The following is a 22,266-nucleotide window of genomic DNA, read 5'->3' as shown; positions in this document are numbered from 1 at the left end:
TAATAATAGCTTTTTCTACATTAACTACCATTTCACAAACAAGAAAGTCAACAATGCCCACATTTAATTTAGAAAATGAATTCTGTGTGGCTACATAACTGTTTTCATATATTCCATAACTGTTTTCATATGTTCGTTCATACTGAATTTTCATTTTATGAAATTTGTCATCAAGTCCAGTCAAGCAGCATTGAACAGAGCCTTTGACTCATCATGCAATTCCTAGTCACTAATAGTGGCTTGTAATGGTTAATGATATTTAACAACAGCAGTGCTCTGCATTCATACCCTTTCAAAAATATTCAAAGCATTTCCTTAAAGTTAGTGTTTTCCTCTTTCCTATAGACATTGGATGCTTATAAGTGTACATTTTTTTTCTCTCAGGTGGCAAGATATATTTGGTGTGTTCTGGTCAAAGTAGCTATGTTTTACCCCACTGAGGAGCAGAGAATCTGATGATGCTTGTTCAACAGCAGAACTTTATGTTAAATTGTAGTTAGCATCTAATTTTCCAAATGGGAATATTCTTTCTCTGAGTAATTGGCTGTTTTGCCTTAGGTATCATAGCAATTGGAGCCAAAACTTATCCCAGTTGATCTTCCATTTAGAATAGTGGAATTCTCACTATTTACTTGAAAAGTATGATTTCCATTTATTTTTGATCAGTCTATTCTAGCTAGACATGCTGATTCTCAAACTAGCATATAAGAGGTAATAAACTGCATTAATTAATAACTAAAGCTTATCTAATGATTTAAGAATATGTCATTTTTGATAGGTGTATAGTTGCCATTCTGTATTCCAAAAAAGATTTAAATTCCATGCTGTGTTTAATTCATGAATTGTGCATCTTTAAGTTAGATACCTAATTATCCTAAAAGCAAATCTCTTTGTATCCTAAACTGTCTAAAACTATGAATAGGAGTATCACCTTCCTGGTTTTGAGTAGACTTGGACAAAAGGCTGTCTGTAGACAGGACAGGACAAAAGCCTGTAGACTTGTCCTTCTCTTTTAGGACAAAGAGATGCAAACAATGAAATGTTATACCCAAATTGCAATATTTAGATTTTTTTATAATTTTGTGTTTCTATCTCTCAGGTGGCTACTTTTTATTTTACTTCTATATTGAAGTTTATAATAATAATAACATTTTTGTTTTAGCAAACAAAAAAACTCAGAGAAAAATGTGTTATATATATATACACATTTGTATATATTCACCTAATTTATAGAGATTTTAGTCTTTTCGTTCATAATTTTTAATTAGTAAATGAAGGTCCTACTGAATGTTGTTTATTCATAGCATCTGGGTGATATTGGAAACATAATCATGTAACATCAGTTTATATATAAAGAGTAAAAAATGTGACATCTTCCATAGAGTGAAATTAATATTTTAAATGAATTTACCGAAATATATTACTTTGAAATTCTTTTCATATAATTGGATACCCCAAACCACTTCACTTACCTATCATCCTGTCATTCTCTCTTACACATATATATGCACAAATATATACAAGGTGTGATCAAAACATAAAGTAAATGTTTAAATTTTAAAAATTTATTTCAGTAAAACACACATTGCCATTAATCCACCTCATAGTATTCCCTCTTGCTTCAAACATACTTATTCCACTTGTTTATGTCACTTTCTGAAGCAGACCTGGAAGTTCTCTTTCATGAATGTTTTCAGTTGTACTGTCATGGTTGCTTTGATGCCCTAATACTTTTCATGGTCATTTTGACTTTAGTGAAGAACCAGAAGTCACACAATCCCAGATCCAGTGATTAAGGTGAATGACAACACAGCTTAATATTTTTTATGAGCTTACATTTCCGTTGAATGACCACTTGGCAGCAGCACTCAGTATATATATTTGGGGGGGGGGGTTACCGGGGATCGAACTCAGGTCCTTGCGCTTGCGCAGCAGGCGGCGAAACCACTCAGCTAAATCCCCGGCCCTAACTCACTATATTTTTTATCATACTTCATAAAGACATTCATGAAAGAACACTTCCGGAACAGTTTCAGAAAAGAGTAATAATGAAGGGATATGCAGGTTTGAATTGAAGGACATTAATGGCAATGTCTTTTACTTTAATCAGTTTTAAAAATTTAACTATTCACCAAATATTTTGATCACACCTCATACATTACTTCAGTGTCAACTTTCTAGAAAAATCATTTTCATATGGCAATAAAAGTAATCTGTTTTTAAAAGAAGTGAAATATTTTATGTTTGTATAAATTTTTATAAGCAAGTATTTGGCTGAATCAAGTACCACGTTATAAAATGGCCTTCTCTTTTAATCTGGAACGCATTATTAATATGGTGTTCTGTTTGAGTAATAATTGCAGATGGAATTCAGTTGTAGCTATTTGTCAGTTGTATTTGAGGGTTTTTTTCATGTAAAAATAGAAATTCTACTTTGAATTTTAGACCTTCAATTTCAGATGTCAAATTTCTGAGAAATATGTGAGAATAAAACAAAAACAGTCAAACCTAAAAGTTATCTAGATTACTAAAACAGAAAAGTTGCATTTTTGGAAATAAGACACTATGAAGTGCAAAAATTGAGACAGTTCATTTATATTTGAAATATTTTGAAACGTTTCAATATCAAAGTATTTAAATTGAGCTCTTTCTCTTGTTTTGCTTTCGCTTTTTTCCAAACCAGTGTCCAACAAGCTGGTTAACTTATCTCAATACTCATGTTTTAAAAAAGAAATACTTCTGGGCTGGGGATTTAGCTCAGTGGTTCCAGTGTCTGTCTTGCAAGCGCAAGGTCCCAAGTTTGATCCCCAGTACCAAAAAAAAAAAAAAAACAGAAATACTTCTGAATGTATAGTGATTCTTTTCTTTTTCAATGATCTTTTTTATACATTTATCAAGGTTAAATTTTTTGCATTCATTGATTTTTTTGTTAACATTCTACATTTCAAAAACTTATATGGATAAAAATGCCCTATGTTTCCGGTATTCAAAAACATCTTTGAATCATAATAATGTGAAAAGATGTGAAAACGGTTATTCAAATACGACAGCTAGGTAGTGGCAATTCAATCTCCTGCCAAAAATTAATTTGATATTTCTATAGAAATAGCTCATCAATCCTGCTCCTCCCTTACAGGACACTCCTGATGAGCATGTATTATCCACTGACCTTGGCTGCCCTTCAACACACATAGCAAGCACCTGGTTGCTTTCCTTATAAGGGTGGGGGGAGATGAGGCAAAAACAAGAAATGCAAAAGTTTTTTAAAATAACCCATTAGCTGCATTTTTATTTAATAAATTTTAGTAATTAGAAATGGAGTATTTATTTCTGGAAAGGTTTTTTATAAGCCCAATGATCTTATTGAAATTAATTTAGGAGCACTCTCATTTACAGGGTAAGAAAAAAGTGCCATGGGATAAATATGTTTACTATTTCAGAGTAAGATGAATGGCCATAATTTCAGAATCTTATCAGTCTCTGAACTTGAACCTCAAGCCTAAAGTCCTATGGAAGTGTTCTTGCATACTTCTGAGGATCCATCTTCCTTGGGTCTTTCAGACCAGACCTCAATGCCTCAATCCCTGCACCTCTGACAGTTGGGACCAGATAAATCTCTGTTGCAGGAGCTCACCTGAGCCTTGTAGGGTGTATAGCAGAATCCCTGGCCACCATCCACTAGATGCCCACAACACATCCGTTCACACCAGTGACAAATGGCAATGACGTCAGGTTACCAATGTCTCTCAGCATAAAGATGAAATTTGCTCCTGGTAAAGAGTGTAAAGAATGTGTTAGAGGAGTTAAAGTGAACAGCTCCTTAAAAATAAAATAAAATCTAGGAAAAATAGTTGTAGTGTGTGTTTTAATTTAGGTTCTCCAAGAAGCTGACTATAAGCTAAAGATTTGAGGGCAAATAGTTCATTTTGAAGATGGCTCCAGAAAACTCCAGTAGAGGAAGAAAAAATGAGGCAGAAGAGGAAAGAAATCCTGTAGAGTTTAGTGAAAGGCAGATTATTGATGTGTACTGTTGGATTTCCTGCTGCCTGTACCCCTGGGAGACTGTGAAGGATGTCTGTCCTTCCCTTGTCACACTGAGAGGTACTGACATGCACCAAATGCCCTCCCTCATTGCTAGCAACTACCCCTGAGGTAGTTTATTGCCTGGTGCCCTATACCTGCCTCATGGGAACCGGTTCCTATCCTGTGGCCAGAGAAAGCCCTTGGGGACAGTGTTAGGTCACTGAGCAAGAGATTTTCAGTATCTACAGCAGTGGTTGTTAAAGTGGTGCCTAGACCTGTAGCATCATACACATGTGAGTGTATTAGGAATCTAAATTCTCAAGCAACCCTCAAGACTTACAAGGGGAACTCAGGGTTACAGCCCAACAATCTGTGTTTCAACAAGCCCTCCAGGAAATTCCAAACACATTCAAATGTGTGAACTGCTAGTCTAAGGCAGTATTTCCATCTAGGGGCAATTTTGCTCTTGGGATATTTGGCAATGCCTGGATAAACTACTGCTAGTCAAAGCTGAAAAGTGATGGGGGTGTGGAGCATCTAGTTTGTAGAGATCAGGATAAGGCTATACAACCTACAATATACAGGACAGTCCCCCCCACACACACACACACAGATTTGTCCTGTGCAAGATGTTAATAGTTCTGAGGTTGAGAAAACCGGAGGGCGGGGGGGGGGGTGTGCTATGAATGGATACAAGCAAGGTATCAGCTGTGTCTTATGTAGTATGTTTCTTTTTCATGTGTTTACTTTTCTTCCAAGTGCTGCTGTGTTTTTAATATTGCAAAATTACTAAACATCCAATTACTAAGCCTTATACCACTCTTACCTTTGCTTCTTTTCATCTTAGATAAAGCTCAGTATGCATCCACTTTTACATTTCTTCCATCAGTCTCTTTGGAATGTTTTTTTCCCTTAAACGAAATAGCCATACTCTTTCAAAAATCCACTATCTTTCTTTGCTTTATACAGCCAAAATTGTTGTCCTCATGGCAGTGTCACCTATCACATTTACATATTCATTTTTCAACTAAGGGCTACCTTCACAAATGCAGGTTTCCTTAACTGTGAGAAGGAGACTGTCTAATCATCAGTTCACTCAGTTCTCCATTCTATAAACTTTAGATAAGGTGGAAGAATTAACATACACTCACTGATGTTAGTTCCTCAGTTTCAGATGAATAACGTTGTCATTGAAATATTGTAGCATCACTTAACTTCGTAACAAGATATAATAGAATGAGAGAATTAGGCCTTGGGGTTTACTTCGGGGCAGCAAGTTCATGTAAAATGTGTAGGCCCACATTTCACCATGAGGGTATCCTCCTTGTTGCCATAAACAGCTAATATTCAGCATTGACTCTTTTAAAGCAGTCTGTAGGCAAAATTTTGGCCCCCATAACTTTTCTCCCTGGTGTCACTTCCATGTATATGTTACACAACCGACTAAAGCAAACAGATGTAATGGAGCTAAGCAATCAGTTGACTTCACAACAGTGTCAACAGGCTGATTTAGGCTGGGGAGCCCAATGTAGTCACATGAGCTCCCACAAACAGAAGTAGAAGAGGGTGTTGGGGCAAATCTGCAAAAGAGACATCATAGAGATGCTACGTATAAGAAAGACTCAACAAACTGTTACTGGTTTTGAAGCTAAACTAGGAGGACCACAAGCCAGGAAATGAAGGTGGCCATTAGAAGCTGACAATGTCTGCTGGTTGACAGCCAGTAAGACAGTGAGGAGTCAGGTACAAAACCATAGGGAACTAAATTTTAGTGTCAATCTAAATGTGTGGAAACATACCCTTTTCCAAAAGCTCTAGGTAAGAGCACAGGAGAACCCGACCACTAACACCTTCCATTTTGGTGTAATCAGTCCCTAAACAGAAATCCTAGTTGAGCCCATGTGAGCTTCCAACCTTCAAAACTGTTAGAATCATAAAATGAGTGTTAAAACACTAAACTTGAGGTTATTGGTTAGTGGCAATTGAAAGCCAATACACAAACAGCATTTCTTTTTTATACTCAAGAAAGCACCGTAAGGGAACCTTTTCTATTTCTGTAATTAAGAAACTGAAATTTAAACTGAGGTTTAAAAGTAGTATATTGATCAGAGTTCCAAAGTAAATAAGTCAGAGTTGTGGTCCACATTTAAATCTGTCACCAAAGCCCATAACCTTATCTACCTCCCAATTCTGCTCTCAAAAGCAGGCATCAGAATCCAACAACATGTTGTTCTCATTTATTAGTTTATTTGGTAGTATATCCTGAGGGTTTTGAACAATGAAATAATTCATATTAGGATTAGATAAATCTCGCCAGAAAAAAAAATCTAATAAGTAAATCATATAGGCATGAGAATAAATGGCTTCTGTTGGAGACTTTTTTCTGGTAATAAACACTACCTAAAATGGATCTAGGTAATATGATTATAAGATGAAGTTTGTCACCTAGTTGGAAGGACTATAAACAAATTGTTACAGTCCAGTTTTTTCTTTAAAGGAAAATTTCTTTCACTTAGGATGAGATAAGAAGAGCACTGATGCTATGGTATATTTTGGGGGGAGACAGTCTTCCTTTTATTCTTCCTCTACCCCTTTCAAATCTGACACAGATTAATTCTTTTGAAAGCAACATACCCTGGCAGTACAAAGTCAACATTAAAGACTCTCCCACAAAGACATTTTAAAAGGAGAACCGTTTATCCTAACTTTATGCAATGCTGGAATATCTTTTCTTCATTTTTTAGGTTCTTATTTAAATCAGCAATGATGCCCAGCAGGTTGTGTGAGGGCTTTTGTATAAATACAATTGTACTTAATTCAGTGAGAAAAACTTGAAAGTGAACAGATTATGCAGTTCACATTTTTATTTCATGTATAATGCCTAGAGAAAAAGAAAGGCTACCAAAAGAGGTTAAACAAATGAAGATGAATAAATAAAATATGTTCACTACAGGATAACAATCTGGGACCAGCTGCTACTGAACAAACATTTATTATTACCATCCATCTGAGGTTTAGTAGAGAACAGAATTTCCAGAAAGACATTAAACAGGAAATGCATATCTGATAATCAAATATGCAAAGCTCCTGACTCCTAAGGATAATTGTTTTCCAGAGAAAGGCTTAAGCTTGTTTAAGTGACATATAAATAACTCAAAGCTTGTGTTAAAAAAAGAGAGAGAACAGAGCTCAAATCTGTATATAAGTAAAGCATAAAATATATTCTATATTATTTTAGCAGTGAAACCTGCTGCTAACTTCAAATCTTCTGAGTTTGTGCTAAGCTTGAAAAGGTTTGAAAGTATTTTCCTGCTGTGTGGTTTGAGGATCTGATCTCTTCTCAGTCACACCTTGGTCTGAGCCATCTTCCTCTCCCACCTGGATTGCAGCAGACTGCAAGTTGGTCTCTGTTTCCACCTTCACCTCTCTGTGATCTAGTTGCCATTTACCAGCCAGGGAAATTCATTTAAAATGTAAGTCAAATGGGCCATTCCTCCTGTCAAAACTTTCCTGTGTGTCCCCACCTCACACAGTCAATGTCTAAGTCTACAAGCTCCACATGATGTGTCAAACTTCCCACACCTCTTAGCTCCCAGACCCTAGTCCCTCCTCCTCTCTCTCGACTCTCACACTAATCCAAACCCAGATGTCTCTGTTGCTCCTCAAGCAAGTCCAGTGAGCGCCCCCACTAAGTCTTTCCAATTGTGTTCCTGCTGCCTGCAGTGCTTTTCTTCCATACTGGTATGGTTCTTGCTTCAGATATTCAAATTTCAGAAAGCAACCTGCCCTCACCCTCATATTGAAAATGTTTTCCGTCCCTCCATCATCCCTGATTCCCTTATCTATTTCCCCTAACTCTATTTCCTTTGCGTCTCATACTATTCATCACCTTCTACTTTCCATATCATTCACTTAAGATGTTAATTATTCATTGCCCAGATTCTTCCATTAGAATTTAAGGTGCATAATTACAGGATCTTTGCTGGTTTCCAAAAGATTACTGCCAAATAGAAATAAGAGAGCCACATATACCATTTGTAGTTTTCTAAAAGCTTCAATAAAGTAGTAAAAGGCAGTACTTAAAATTAATGTAATAAGGTGCTTACTTCATGTAGTAATATATATCTTTAAAATAATATCATTTTTATATGTAGCAGTAAACACATATCAAATGCCAGATACTACATGTGGCTAATGCTCCCAGTATTGAGGAACCCAAGTGTAAAATAATCTTAGCACAAAGGAACTTCTGAATATGTTCAATTTGTTGGCATTGAATTTGTTGAGAGATGAACAAATGACATTCCAGGGGTGCCCTGTCTAAGGTTATCTGTCCTGTGCAAATTGATCACTTGCTCTGTCCTCCCCTAAGACTTAGGATGGCAGACTCAGATCACCCCCCCTCTCTCCCCCACCTCTCTCTTTCTCCCCCATCACTTGTCATACTGCACTGAGTAGTCAGTCAGTGCACAAATTTTCCAAAATGTGCAAAGACGTTAGTGGAGGAAACTCACTGGACTTGCTTGAGGAGCAAGAGACATCTGGGTTTTCTAAATCCCTAACATGAGTACTTTCTCTGAGTTTCCCAAGTATTTTCAATTACCATACTATCTTTCCTGGTGTCCAGAGTCCTTTTGTGAATAGGATGAATAGAATGGACTTTTTAAAAAGATAAATCGCTCTCATATGTATGCATTTTGTCCACAATTTCCAGTATTGCCTGGAGTGCTAAGTGTTAAGAACAAGTGAGACAGGTTGTTGTTCATTTCATCAGAGATAGTTACTTCCAACAATCAATGAGATTTGTGTATTTGCACAAATATTACTAACAGTGTATAAATTGGATTTGCATATTATAAGAATATATATGGTGTCTGAGATGTGCTAAAACTTAAGACTAGGAAGCAGAGAAAACACACATACATGCACACACATGCACACAGGTACACACAGTATATAAAGCATATGACCATGAAAAATGACTACATCTTAATTTCTAAAATACAACAGATTCTATCTGTGCTCTGTACTCTGTTCACATTCTTTGACCCTTCTTAACTCAGGGTCCACCTCTTCCAACTATGACTTCCTACACTTCTTTGCTTAAGGCATCTTTCAAGTTGCCAGAACCCACTGTACCACATGCACCATAGGCCAAAAGTGTTGGATAATTAAATCCCATGAGAAACATCCCTCATCCAGTAACTTATATGATCTTCTGTACTAATATGTGCTTGTTAGTATATAAATCTGTTCGCCAGCTTTCTGTCACTGTAACAGAAAGTTACCACTTTCTTACAAAGAGAATAAAGTTAATTTGGCTCACAGTTTTAGAGGCCCAAGATCAGGCAGACCCACTGTTCTTAGTCCCCTGGTGGGTGTGTCAGAGGACAATAAAGGGAAGCACATGATGAGAAAAAACTTCCACCTCCTGACCAGGAAACGAAAGCAAAAAAGAGAAGGGATTTGCCACAAGGGTGCAAAAATACCTTCCAGAGATTCACCCCCAATACCTAAGACTTCCCACTAAACCTCATCCCTTGGAGGTCCGACAGTCTCTCAATTGCACCACCTTGAGATTCAAGCCTGTAACACATGGGCCTTTGGAGGACATTTCAGATACAGGCTACAGCAGAGTCCCTTGGCCATCAGGTGTTTTATTCTCTTTCCTCATTTCCACAGATGCATTAAGTTCCGCTTACAGTAACAGCTAACTTGTAACACATCTTTTCTTGGCTTCCTCCTTTCCCTTCCACATGTGTCCAATCCTCTTCAGCATGTCCCAGTATCACCTACTAGGAATTTACTTGCACTCAAATTTCTGTCTCAGAATTGGCCTCTGCATGAATCCATTATAAGACCAAACTTCTCTATGAAACAGTGATACCAATGAAGATCATTTCAGTGGCCTAGAAATGAACAGTAATGTGAAAGAATGATTTTTAGTAATAGGATGAAATCTATGATATTTGATAACTGATCAAGTTTTCTGAATAATCATAATAATATAGTAATAAGAGGACAATATGAGAATGTATTACAAGACATTCATGGAGAAATAACTGTGAACTCTACTTAGTAAATAAACATACAAACTCACTGTCAATGGTATTTAAAAGAACCACAAAAATGCAGTCTCCAATTCAGCAGTGTCTACTGAGTACAGAATATAGGCAAATCCCAATGATAAGTCATGAAATAAAAAATAGCATTATTCAATTTAACTGTGGTATTCTAAGCATTGTCATTAACAGTAAGAGCTGACAACTGTTTTAGTTCTGATACATGAGACATTAAAAGTTTCATTTCTTTTCATCTTCCCAGTAAATATATAGAATAGAAAAATCTATCCCCAATTATTAAATGAGACTGAAGTTTAGAAATGTGAGAAAACAAATAGTTGATAGAGTTAGGAAAAATATGCAGGTAAATGTGACTCGGCTATATTTTGGTCACTTATCATCAATCCTGCCTTCTGCTCACCATCAGTGGAGAGCTACCTCTCCTTCATTGTCCTCTGTGGGACAGGTATGGAACCTTCCTGGAGAGAGCATGTGATGCTATCTCAGCTTGTGAGATACATGGTTCATGATCAGTCAGAGTCAGAAGGGGTACACTTGCTAGGACATGTAGTAAACAGCTCATAACTTTTCTGAAAATTTAAAGTTGACACAAAGTCAGTTTTGTAAGTTCTAAAGTCATGTGCAAGCACAAAAACAGCCAGCCACAAGGTAGGCTGAGAAAGCAGGATCTTTGGTGACATCACTAAGGTCTATTTTAAAAACTGAATCTGAAGTTTTTCTTAACCTCCCACATATACAGTTTCATGGAAATTAATTTCATTATGCCTTAATCCAGTTTTCATTCAGTTTTTCTGTTTCTTATAATTGAATGAAATTAACAGATATAAAACCCTAAATTTACTTCCAATCATAGCCCTTGGCTTCCAGAACTGTATAAGCTCTTTTAAACATGCAGCAAAAATATACATGGTTCTACTATCATTTTGTGAGGATGTTTTTACTTTTTTATTTATCCTGTACAGAAAATTGTAAGTTCATGGTTTTTTCTTCATTCAGTGCATTCATAGATTTCTAACAAACAATGAAAACTATCAGAGTAGTTATTACTAACAGATACAAATGCTTCCAATCACTATAGCTTCCACTCTTACTTTCATACAATGTATTCTCGTGTAGCAGCCACAGTCATTTTCTTTTGGAAAAATGGCAACAAATGAGATATCACTACCCCATATTTGGATAGCTACAATAAAAAAGACAGACAAAGAAGGATTGGTGAAGATGTAGAGAAACTGATGATGGGGGTGGAAAATGATTGGCTACTGTGAAAAACAGTTTGCTAATTTTTCAAAGTGTTAAATATAAACCTATCATATGACTCAGCAATCCCAATGCTAGATATATAACCAAAAAGATTGAAAATGGGTCTTAAAACAAATATTTGTGCACAAATAGGGCAAATACACTATAAACAGCAGTGCTATTCATAATTGCCAATGGATGGAAACAACCAATAAATATGTCAACTGATGACCATATAAAAACTGTATTGCATATACACCATGATGTATATATTATTTACCCATAAAAAGAAAGAACACTGATGCATCCTATTATGTGGATAAACTTTGAAAATATTCTGAAATGTTTAGTAAAAGAAGTCACAAAACTGTCACATGTGTGATTCCATTTATATGGCACAACCAGAATAACAAAATCCATTGAGACAGAAAGTAGATTGGTGTTTGTCAGAGCCTAGTAGAGGGAGGGAATCAAAAACAACTTCTTGCTTGAGACAGGGTTTTCTTTTGGGCTGAAGGAAATATTTTGAAACTTGATATAAGTGGTGTTGTACAACTTTGTGAACATACTAAATATCATTGAGTTATTCAGTTTAAATTAGTTAATTTTATATGGTGTTGATTCCTTTTAATTAATTTTTTTTAAATTAAGAAATGTTGGGGCAGCTCGAATTTCTATCTGGTTAACTCTCCAATGACTTCCCATTTCACTTAAAATAACAAACAATGTCTTTACCATGTCCCACAAAGTTTGATCCTCTGCTATCATGTTGCACAGCCCCTTGTGTCCTACTCTTCAAGGCCTTTTTCATTTCATACTGGCTCCTTGCTGCTCCCTAAAATCTCAAGTTAGACCTCTCTGATTCCCCAAGGCCTTGTTGTTTTCTCTTCCTGGAATTCTCCACCTCTTATCTTTATGGCTCATTCTCCCTCCCACCCCTGGGATTTTCTCAGCTGTGATTTTTAAGGTAAGGCTTTTCCTGGCCAAAATACATAGCTTCATCTTGAAATTATATAACTTCATTTACAGCATGGAATATACATCTCCTCCTTAATTTTTTTCAAAGCTCTTCTCACCATCCAACACAATGTAGCCTATATATTTTATTTAGTTCCCACTCCATGGGAATGGATTGAATAAGGGTACATGAGGACAGTGGTCTCTGTTCTTTTTTCTGCTATCTCCTCTGTGCCCAAGCTAGTGCCTGGCAGGTGGTAGCAACTCTAAGGTTATTCTATAAATGTTTCCTGATTTCCTTCAAGCTCTATGCTCTATGACTCAGATTCACTAAAGGGAGACTGATCCAAAGCTGAGTCACATGTAAAGAAAAGCAAATGGGTTATTTATGTGGGTCAAATTTCTTCTGGATTCTTCCAGAAGAGGAAGCAGGGGCAGCATCTTCCTAGTCAGTGCTCAACCAGTGGCCTTGTATTATATTGAGTTTGAGAGTTCTTGGAAACTCAAAACTGAGTTTATTTCTTTTGCTTTCCCAATGACTCTATCAGACATTTAAATCCCTTAATGAATCTCTTGTTGTTTGAGTAAGAATAGATTATTCTGTCTTCCAATGAGAACTTTGGATGTAGTACCACTCAGATAGAAAAAAATTATAAAGTTATTCAGCATTAAATTAATAAGCTATTCTATTTTTCCATCAGGCAAATAAATAATATCTTAGGAGTATGCATTTCCTTAAAAAAGGATTATTTGATATGGTGAATTTCTGTTTCTGGAATCCCATAATCCTTAGATTTTAAATGTGTTACTTTCCTTTAAAAGTCTGCTAAATCATTAAGAAAATTATCCCAACAGTAATATGATTTATTTTTGCTGAATAATTGAATACTTATGCATGGGCTAGTCTATCTAGGTAGTTCTAAACATTGCTTTTTGGGCCAGGGATTTAGCTCAGTGGTTCTGGTGCCTACCTCGCAAGTGCAAGGTTCCAAGTTTGATCCCTGGTACCAAAACAATAAAAAAATTAAAAATAAAAATAAATATTGCTTTTCTACATTTTTGTATCAGTCAAGTATTATTGTCAAAGCATGATAAGCAATCATTCCTCACACATCTGTGGAACAGCTGGTTGATGATTGACTGGTAGAGGGAAAGAGAACATCCAAGCAATTCTACAATATGCTGGAATCTGGCTGAGCTTGATGCCTTACAGGCCTGCTCCAGATGGAGGGATGATGTTTCCTGGGGGAAAATCTTTTCATTTGACTGTAGAGGAACCGGGGGAAAGGGGCAAGCTCTCATAGTTCCTAGGATATGATGAATGTCATTATATTGTATACCTAAAATGTACCAATGATTAGAATGAATAATCAATAATGAAAAATAGGAAGAAAAGGTCCAAAGGGGTAGGGGTAGTGGGAGGGGCAGGGGAAAGGAAAGAAGGGAAAGGAAAAATGATGAGGAATGGAAAAAATGGAAATAAAGTCTTTGTAAATAGGGAAGGGTGGAGGGGGTGAAGGGAGGGCTAGGAATGGGGAAAAAATAAGAACCAAGATGCATCATGTAAAGGTACAATTCCCAATGAGAAATGTAATTGTGTTGTATCCCTAAAATGTACCAATAAAAGAATTTAAGAAAAAAAAATAATTGATTGCTGCTCTTTCACTACATTCTGCTTCTCATAGTGAATCCCATTGGTACCTGAAGGTCAAGCTGCTTTTGGAAGACTTCCAAAGTTTCATGGTAAAGACAAAGGATTAAGGAAGAGATGCAAAATTCAGCAAAATACACAAATCTACCTGTTTCAGTTATTTTTTTCATTGCTAAGACAAAATATATGACCCAAAAATGAAGGAGGAAAGGTTTATTTTGGCTTACAGTTTATAGAGGTTTCAATACATAATCAGCTGGCTCCAAAGCAAGGTGACATGGCAGAGCAGAAAGAGTTCATGGCATGGCAGGCAGAAGCCAGCAGGCAGCAAGCCTCCCTTTCACTTTTATTCCATCCTTTTGGGGTGGAATATAAGCCTTTTGGATGCTACCACCCACACTCAGAGTGGACTTTCCATTATCCACACCCAAAATAATATGAAACAAATTTAGTTATCACACATCCTAAATGCCAGTGTCACAACCCTAGATCCAGGCATCTCTGAAAAGCCCCACCTATAAGGGCATGAGGCTTTGGGGGAACATCTAGATAAGTCATAACACTACCACACCATCTCCAGCTTTCTCAATGAAAGATTCAGGGGAATCTGAAATCATACCCTAATTCCATTATTAATTGTATCATATTAATTTTAAATTAGTGGGAGGATAGATTTCTATCATTTTGTTTTTTAAAATTAACAATAAAAATGCACTTAGTCATTCGTGAGTACAATATTTATAAACTACACTTACATTATAAAAAATAGATAGAAACTCTTGACTGCCACCAGAGACTACAATTTCCTTTCCTTTGCCTGCCATGTAAGTCAAGTCAAACTCCAAGTCCTTCACTTTCTGGAAGGAATAAAAGATGACCATAAATTTATAAAATGTGACATTTTAATCAAGCCCCAAGCTGCTGGCTAATTACATTCCACTGCACTTAATGGAAAAACAGGAGATATCAGGTTGGTGTACAGATGAGCACAAAATTGTCCTTAGTACTTCACTGATTATTATAAATATCATGCTATCAAATTACCCAGAAAAGGGAAAGTAGTAAATCCTTCTAAAAGTCATATTTCCAATTTTCTTTTCAATTTCATTTTGGAGTAAATTTGGACACAGTTTTATTCAAAAGCTGATATTTTCTTTCAGAACATCTTTTCTGTACAAAATATGTATAATGGATCTACTAGTGGCATTGGAGACCATTAAGCTATGGAAGCATGAAATCAACTAGAAATTATTATTTTAATTCTATGCACTTGTGCATAACAGGATGAACACTGTGCCAAATAAACCTTCATCAGGACTCTACCTAGTATTCTACATACTAATGGGGCTTGAAGTTTAGAATACAGATATGAGAGGATGAAGCCAGAGAGATATAATCAAAATCAAGAGATTAGTTTTCTATCCCCAGTGAATTATCAGCTACTGAACTAAGAACTGAGGCAAAACATATGCCACCCTGCCTCTGTCACTTGGCTTTTTGCCTTGGTGATACAACTGAACTAATCTGCCCCAATTTTCTAAGGACTTAATAAGTGAAATACTTGAGACATAGCTACTCTGTCACAAGAATCCCCCAAACCTAGCAATATTGATAATACAAAATATGAAAAAAATGCAAAATATGAAAAATGCAAAGCTAACTATGCATTATTTAGGTCACGGAAGTTACAACTGAGTTTTAAACATCACATTTTTCTACATTTTCCTACAAATAGCACTTTCCAATGCTGATATGAATAACAATTTAAAACAAGAGAATGGTTAAGAATAGCAAGGTTATTGTGGATTTCATTCCTTTTAGGCCTCCTGGAAAGAGGAGGGAAATTATGGACAGCAAGGAAAATTGATGCTGAAGGAAAATCACTGTGCCACTCACCACAAAGAACCTGTTAGATGTAGGATTATCCTCAGTGGCCTCATTCCACTTTTGAAAAGCAAAAACTTCATAGGACAAAAAAGGGGCTTCATAAAATATTATGTCCATTCTTTTATTTAAAGGTAATCTCAAAGAAGTAAACAGGGGAGTGATTGAGGATTGAGCTGCATTTCTGCAACTTTCCAATCTGCAGTCTGCAAAATCCATGAATTGAAGAAAACATGGTGTCTGGCATCACTTAGTTGTTGAGCATTTCAGGAAAAAAATATCTGTATTTCTATATTCCCCTTCTCTTTATCTAAAATGTGGACATGAGAGGATGGATTAAAACTATAATTGTTCATCAGTCTTTCTCTCTCTCTCTCTCTCTCTCTCTCTCTCTCTCTCTCTCTCTCTCAGTTGGGGGATCAGGGGATCAGGGTAACTGTTCTTTCATGAGATTTACTAGAAAGGAGGGAAGGAAAGAAGGGAGGAAAGTTTTCTAAACATTGCAATCAGTAACTGTGATTTTTAAGAATTGTCTTCCCCTTCAACCAGGCATGCAAGCTGAGATAAAAAAATATGATGAAATGTTGGGGCCAGGGATTTAGCTCAGTGAATCCACAGCCTGCCTTGCAAGCCCAAGGACCCAAGTTTGATCCCTGGTTAAAAAAAAATACATATATATATATATATATATATATATATATATATATATACACATACACATACACACACACACATATATATATACACACATATATATACACACATATATATACACACACATATATATATACACACATATATATATATGGTGAATGTTTAAATTTCTAAAATTTATTAAGTAAAAGACACATTGCCATTGACCCTCTCAAGATACCCCCACACACTTGAACATACACTTCAAACACACTTATCCCATCTTTCTTACCGCTTTCTGAATCACTTCCAGAGTCCTGATATGAGATGTGATTAAAAAAAAATCCTGCCATGAGCCAACCAACAAAAAGGCAGACTCAGAAAAACATTATGCTGTGTCTTCATCCACATTGTTCATCAGACCTGGCACAGCAAGACTTATGATTCTTCCCCAAAGTCAAAATGACAATGAAAGATAAATGTTTTGAATGGATTCAGGGCATCAAGGCAGCCATAATAGCACAACTAAAGACACTTACAAAAGAGGACTTCCAGAATTGCTTCAGAAAGTGGCAAGAACAATGGGATAAGTATATTCACAGAGAGAGAGGGACTATTTCAAGGGAATCTGCAATGTGTCTTTTACTATAATAATTTTTTAAATTTAAACATTTACTGTACTTTCGATTACACTTTATAGTTATTGGGATAGGCTATCTATTTTCTAAAAAAGAAAACAATCTGAAGTTATGTACAAATTCAATTTCAAGGTTCTTAATGCCTATGTGAATTTTTCCAAATTTTTCTTTCTTTTTAAAGCTTTTTCTGAAAAATTTTATTTAAAAAAAAAAGAGATTGTGATAGTATGACTTTATATCCTTAAGAAAGAATATTCAGTGCATTTGTGCCTCATTTTTCAGCATTTGAAGTATCAAAAATTCTCAGTAGATACACCACAATAATATTAAAATCTTATAAAATTTGCCTAATAAGAATATGGTTATTCTTTTAATGATAACTTGCTCTACTAACTTAACAGAATTGAAGAGTTGAATGGGATATGTTTCACTGAATCATAATCTAAAAAAAAATAAAGTTTTCCAAAATTATAACACCAAAGACTATGATGATAAAGATCCTGAGCTACAAAACTGAGGAAGTAAATAACATAGTTATATCTATCTTTTCTCCATATAGTAAAAATAAGTTTTAACATTAACATTTTTTAATTTACCAATGAAATCCACTTCTTCATTTTTCTTGGAATGTATGTAAATGCTTAGGTTGTTTGTTATAAGAAGAAATATGTCAGGTTAGAATTTCCAATCTTCATTCAGTTTTAGATTTCTGTCCAATTGTTAACCAAAAATTGAGCTTATATTTTTCCCAAGCACTCAAATTTATTTACAATGCCATTCATTATGCACTAGAAACTAATTGTGGTTAAGATTCTCACATGCCTGATCTGAAATGGAAATTGCATTCAGAAACAGAAAAGAGATTTGTTTTTTATAACATAACGCCGTAAGAAAACACAACCAATAAAACCTTCAAATAGATCTTGGTAACTCGATGTGTCAAAATCAGGGTAGTTTTCTATTTCCATTTGCAATAACATGATGTTAATCAGTTAATCCTTGCTGTAATGACTACATTTTTAACTTCATCAATTATTTAAAAATAAGACAGAGATGCAGAGGCAGCCGTGAAATGGCCTGGAATTGTTTGGAAGAAACCTTTCGTGCTATAGTCTTAGGATAAAAGCTGAATTATAAATGAACCTGGGAAACTTTGCAAGGTACTAACTGTAAGTCCCATGCTGTGCAGTCTGCCTGTGCAAAGGGAAATCGCCTTTGAAGAGATTAGCGGAGGTGGTTTGTATGTGATCACAGCAGCTGAGATGATGTGTGACTTTTGCCTAGCTTAAAGTGGATTAGTAAGACTTAAAAGATGGAAAATTGTTTTGTGCAAAGCTCACCATGCTTTTGGAAATCACAGTCCTCTGAACTTAAATCTGATTTCTATTAGTTCAATGTGGTAAAAATCCCCTTCTAAAAGTTTAAACAACAAAAAAAAGTATTGTGGCTTGTCAATATTCGTATCAGCTAATGATCGTTACACATTGAAAACAATTTCATAGGTTTTTTTTATAGGCTTTGGATTCATCCACTCTGATGTCACTTTATGTGTTCTAAGAAGCAGTGTGGTGAAAGAGAACATTGGACAAGAAACAAAAATAATCAGATTCTTTTCCCAATTCAGCCACTGACTGTTTGGGTGACCTTAAATAAAACACTTAACCTTTCTTGGATTTATATTCTTATCTATAAAATGAGAAAATACCCACCTCATGGCCTTTACAATTTTGCAGCATATATCCAATTACATTGTGCATTTGAGAGAGTTTCAAAAGCAATGAAGTATTCTTTAACATTTAGTTATTACTATTATTCACATCTTTGCTTTTAAGTACAGATAAGTTTTGTTAATATCACATAATAGACCCATGAATCAACATACGACTCCCCCAAACCCACATTTAATGATAAAAAGAAGACTTAGAACGATTGATATAAACAGGACAAATCTTCAAGGTAGTTAAATGTTATTTTCTTTCCTTTTTTCTCCAGCAAAATTTATCATTTAATCTTACCAAATAATGCAGGCTGCTTGTAAGCCAGCAGCACTTACTGGTTTTGTTCATAAATATAAGCAAAAAAAAAAAAAGGCCGTACCACATGTTTAGTAGCGATGCATGGACTCTATGTCTCCTCACGAGAAATGTCTTGAAAAATGCAAGAGTCCAGGGATGGATATCTTGTCTTTTGGTACCTTTCTATGAGCCACCAATACATCAGCATTTCACACTCATTTCTCTGCCAATCTTTTGAGAGGGAAATGCTTTTCAGCAAACTATCAAAGTCATTAAGAACATAAATAGGAGTCAAGCATCTGTTTTTACATCCTCTTTTTTTTTTCCATTGACTTTTGACAGGTCCTTGAAGAAAGAAATATGTCAGAGTCCTGACATTTTTGTGAAAAATCAAGTGGGCCAATTACTAGGGCGCTCTGTCTTTAGTAAAAGTTAATCTTCCCAGCTTGTAAAATTTGAGGGTCTCAAAAAATAGGATGTGATCTGTTCAATCATGACACCAGCTACAGTATTTCAGCCTACAAGAGGAATCCTCAATTAAAATAAAAAATCTTAACTCCCACTCTGCAAAAAGACAGGAATATATCACAAAGAAAATTAGTGCACAAAACAGGAGACAGTAAATAATAGGAAAAGCATTATCATTCACAGATATTATATAAAATTATAAACTTACTGACCTGACATTGGAATCTGTACCAGTTACAAAAAGACTATTAAGAATTTATATATTCAAAATAGAGAAATGGTTAGCCGGAAATACACCATAAAACCCGAGCAAGAAAATGATTTACAACACATCACCCTTTTTATTCACTATCTCAGTTAATCATTTAATCTCAGTAATTCTCAATAAATCTGTGTCCAGTTTTGATAATAAAATACCAATGGGAGATTAATTAGTAGGGGTAAAATTTGATTCCCTTAAGCCTCAATCCAAAGTATATTTAGAGTCTTATGGAAAATATAATGTAAAACTAACAAGTTGACCATTTTAAGCAACCACCAAATAATTTATAATTATTGTTGGTATTACAAACACACTTTTGACGTGGTGAATGCAAAAAAAGAGGACCATAGTAAAATTCAGAATATTGGAATATACAAATGGCACTTGATGTTCCTAAAATATAATACATTTCACCATGGGCTGGGCCTTTGTTGAGGCAGTTTCTGGCTAATTCTAGACTTAAAACTAAACTAGAATTATTAATTAACTTCTGGAAATCCTATATTCTCAGTAAGAAAAGTTATACCAGTTGCAAGATAAAGCTTTGGTCTTGGATCTTAGATTAAAATCTGATGATTCAAACAATACCTATAACTGGGCACAACTTTCCCTGGAACTTGTACATCAGGCTCAAGATCTTGTTCAAACTGAGGAGAAAGCAAAAATTTCTTTTTTTTAAAAAAAGTCTTGCACATGATGTGCTAGAAGCCTGATTTAATGACCATATAAGTCTGACCATTACCTGGCAGATCTGAAAACTAAACTGAAAGAAACCAGGTACCAATGATGCTACAGCACGTGATTCCAGCCACACAGAAGACAGATCTATTACTAGGTTTCTGTGGTATGTCAAATAAATTTACTAGTCTTTTCTAGTCTGCATTGTGAGAGATTGTGAACTTACTGAAAATATGAAGATAAAATTTTAAATTTTTCTTCTATAAGTATTTTAAAGACTGGAATGGATAAGTATAATGAGTTGTTATTGCAAATATCACATGGTAAATAAATTTGCTTTGGTGAACAAATATGATGAGTTAAGAATAAACAATGTCACATAGAAAGATGAGCTTAGCATACAATAAATTGTGATGAGAAGAAAGGCCAAAGGATGTATAAAAATACTTTTTGAAAGAAAACTGGGGGATGGCAGGAAGAAATAGATTAATAATGATTATGTTGTTATTTTCTACACTTAGAATTAAACACCTCTGCATTTTTGGAGTTTAAAAGAATATAACCAAGAGGGAAAAATACAAGGAGCAAATAATAGCTGCCAGAATATTAAAACTTTTAATCAAAATGATTTGTGCCAATTTAATATTATGCTAAAATATTCAAATATAATCAACCTTTAGGCTAGCACCAGATGGAGAGAGTAAAATTGATAACACTGTAAGATTTCTTCTGCTCCAATCCCATGTGCCTTACTCAGTAGTTATAGGAACTCAATAATGTCCTTGAGGAGGGAGGCAGTTGGCCAGCAGATTTTAGGTAACTTACAGGATCTAAATTATATCCCCTGCCATTGTGGTCAAGATACATTGCAACTTAGACTGGGGGGAAAAACTGGGGAAGGCGTTCACAAAGATTAATATGTTACATAAATCTTTCTAAATATACTCACCGCAAATCACACTCATCTCATATTACCACATCCATCCATAGCATGCATTTTGAACTTTTACTTTTGTCTCCTAGGTCCTACCTTGTCACTTGATATTCCGCTGATGCCCGTGGCAAACCTCAAAAATGCTGTATTCTCGATTGTTGTATACCAGAGGGGAAAGAAGTTGTCCTTCAGTCTTATCACTCACATAAAACTATTATTTGCCAAGTGCTAAATGGAGAGCAAAGGTCTGAAGTCATCTCCATAATACACAATTATTGAATTCAACTAGTTGAAAATAATTAAAATTAATTATGAACAGGAGAAGGGACTTACCCAAATGAACACCCAATGCTATTACATCTTCAGACAAAAGGTTTTGCACTTTCAGAAATAACTCCTAATTCTACGTATCATCAATTTCATAAAATGATAAATAACAGGTTCTTATAGAGCTCAGATCATTACTGGCCACTGTTTTATTATTATTATTGCCTAGAGTAATGCATTAGAGCAGAACAACAACTCTATGAGGTAAATATCAGTATTATTTTCACTTTATAAATGAGAAAACTAAATTAAAAACAGGTTATGTGATTTGTCAGAGGGTCACATGGCTACGCCCCACATCCAGTAGCTATGTGGCTCTTCCATCAGCCTAATGCACTGACAAATGCCATAGGGTGGGCCTCCTGGGAGCTGAGAAAGGCAGTAACATGGCTTCTTCAGGCTACTTCTATTTTGTGTGTACCTTGATGATACTGACTTAAACATCTCTATTGGATTTAGAATTGCTTGAAG

General features: G+C 35.4%; 1 long non-coding RNA gene across 1 annotated transcript in view; it reads right to left on the bottom strand.

Annotated features, from left to right (window-relative positions):
• The window catches only part of LOC147826364 (uncharacterized), a 44,586-nt gene that overhangs the window by 15,727 nt on the left and 6,593 nt on the right, over positions 1-22,266 (bottom strand). Inside the window, exon 2 of the long non-coding RNA XR_015439502.1 lies at positions 3,635-3,770. This is a non-coding gene — a long non-coding RNA (uncharacterized LOC147826364). The remainder of the gene's footprint in view (positions 1-3,634; positions 3,771-22,266) is intronic.

The sequence above is a fragment of the Heterocephalus glaber genome, unplaced genomic scaffold (assembly GCF_053883595.1).
Source record: "Heterocephalus glaber isolate CG9 unplaced genomic scaffold, H.glaber_assembly_v1.0 deba00001472, whole genome shotgun sequence".
Lineage (NCBI taxonomy): Eukaryota > Metazoa > Chordata > Mammalia > Rodentia > Bathyergidae > Heterocephalus > Heterocephalus glaber.
The sequence above is the reverse complement of the archived record's forward strand: the minus strand, read 5'-3'. Positions and strand labels throughout refer to the sequence as shown.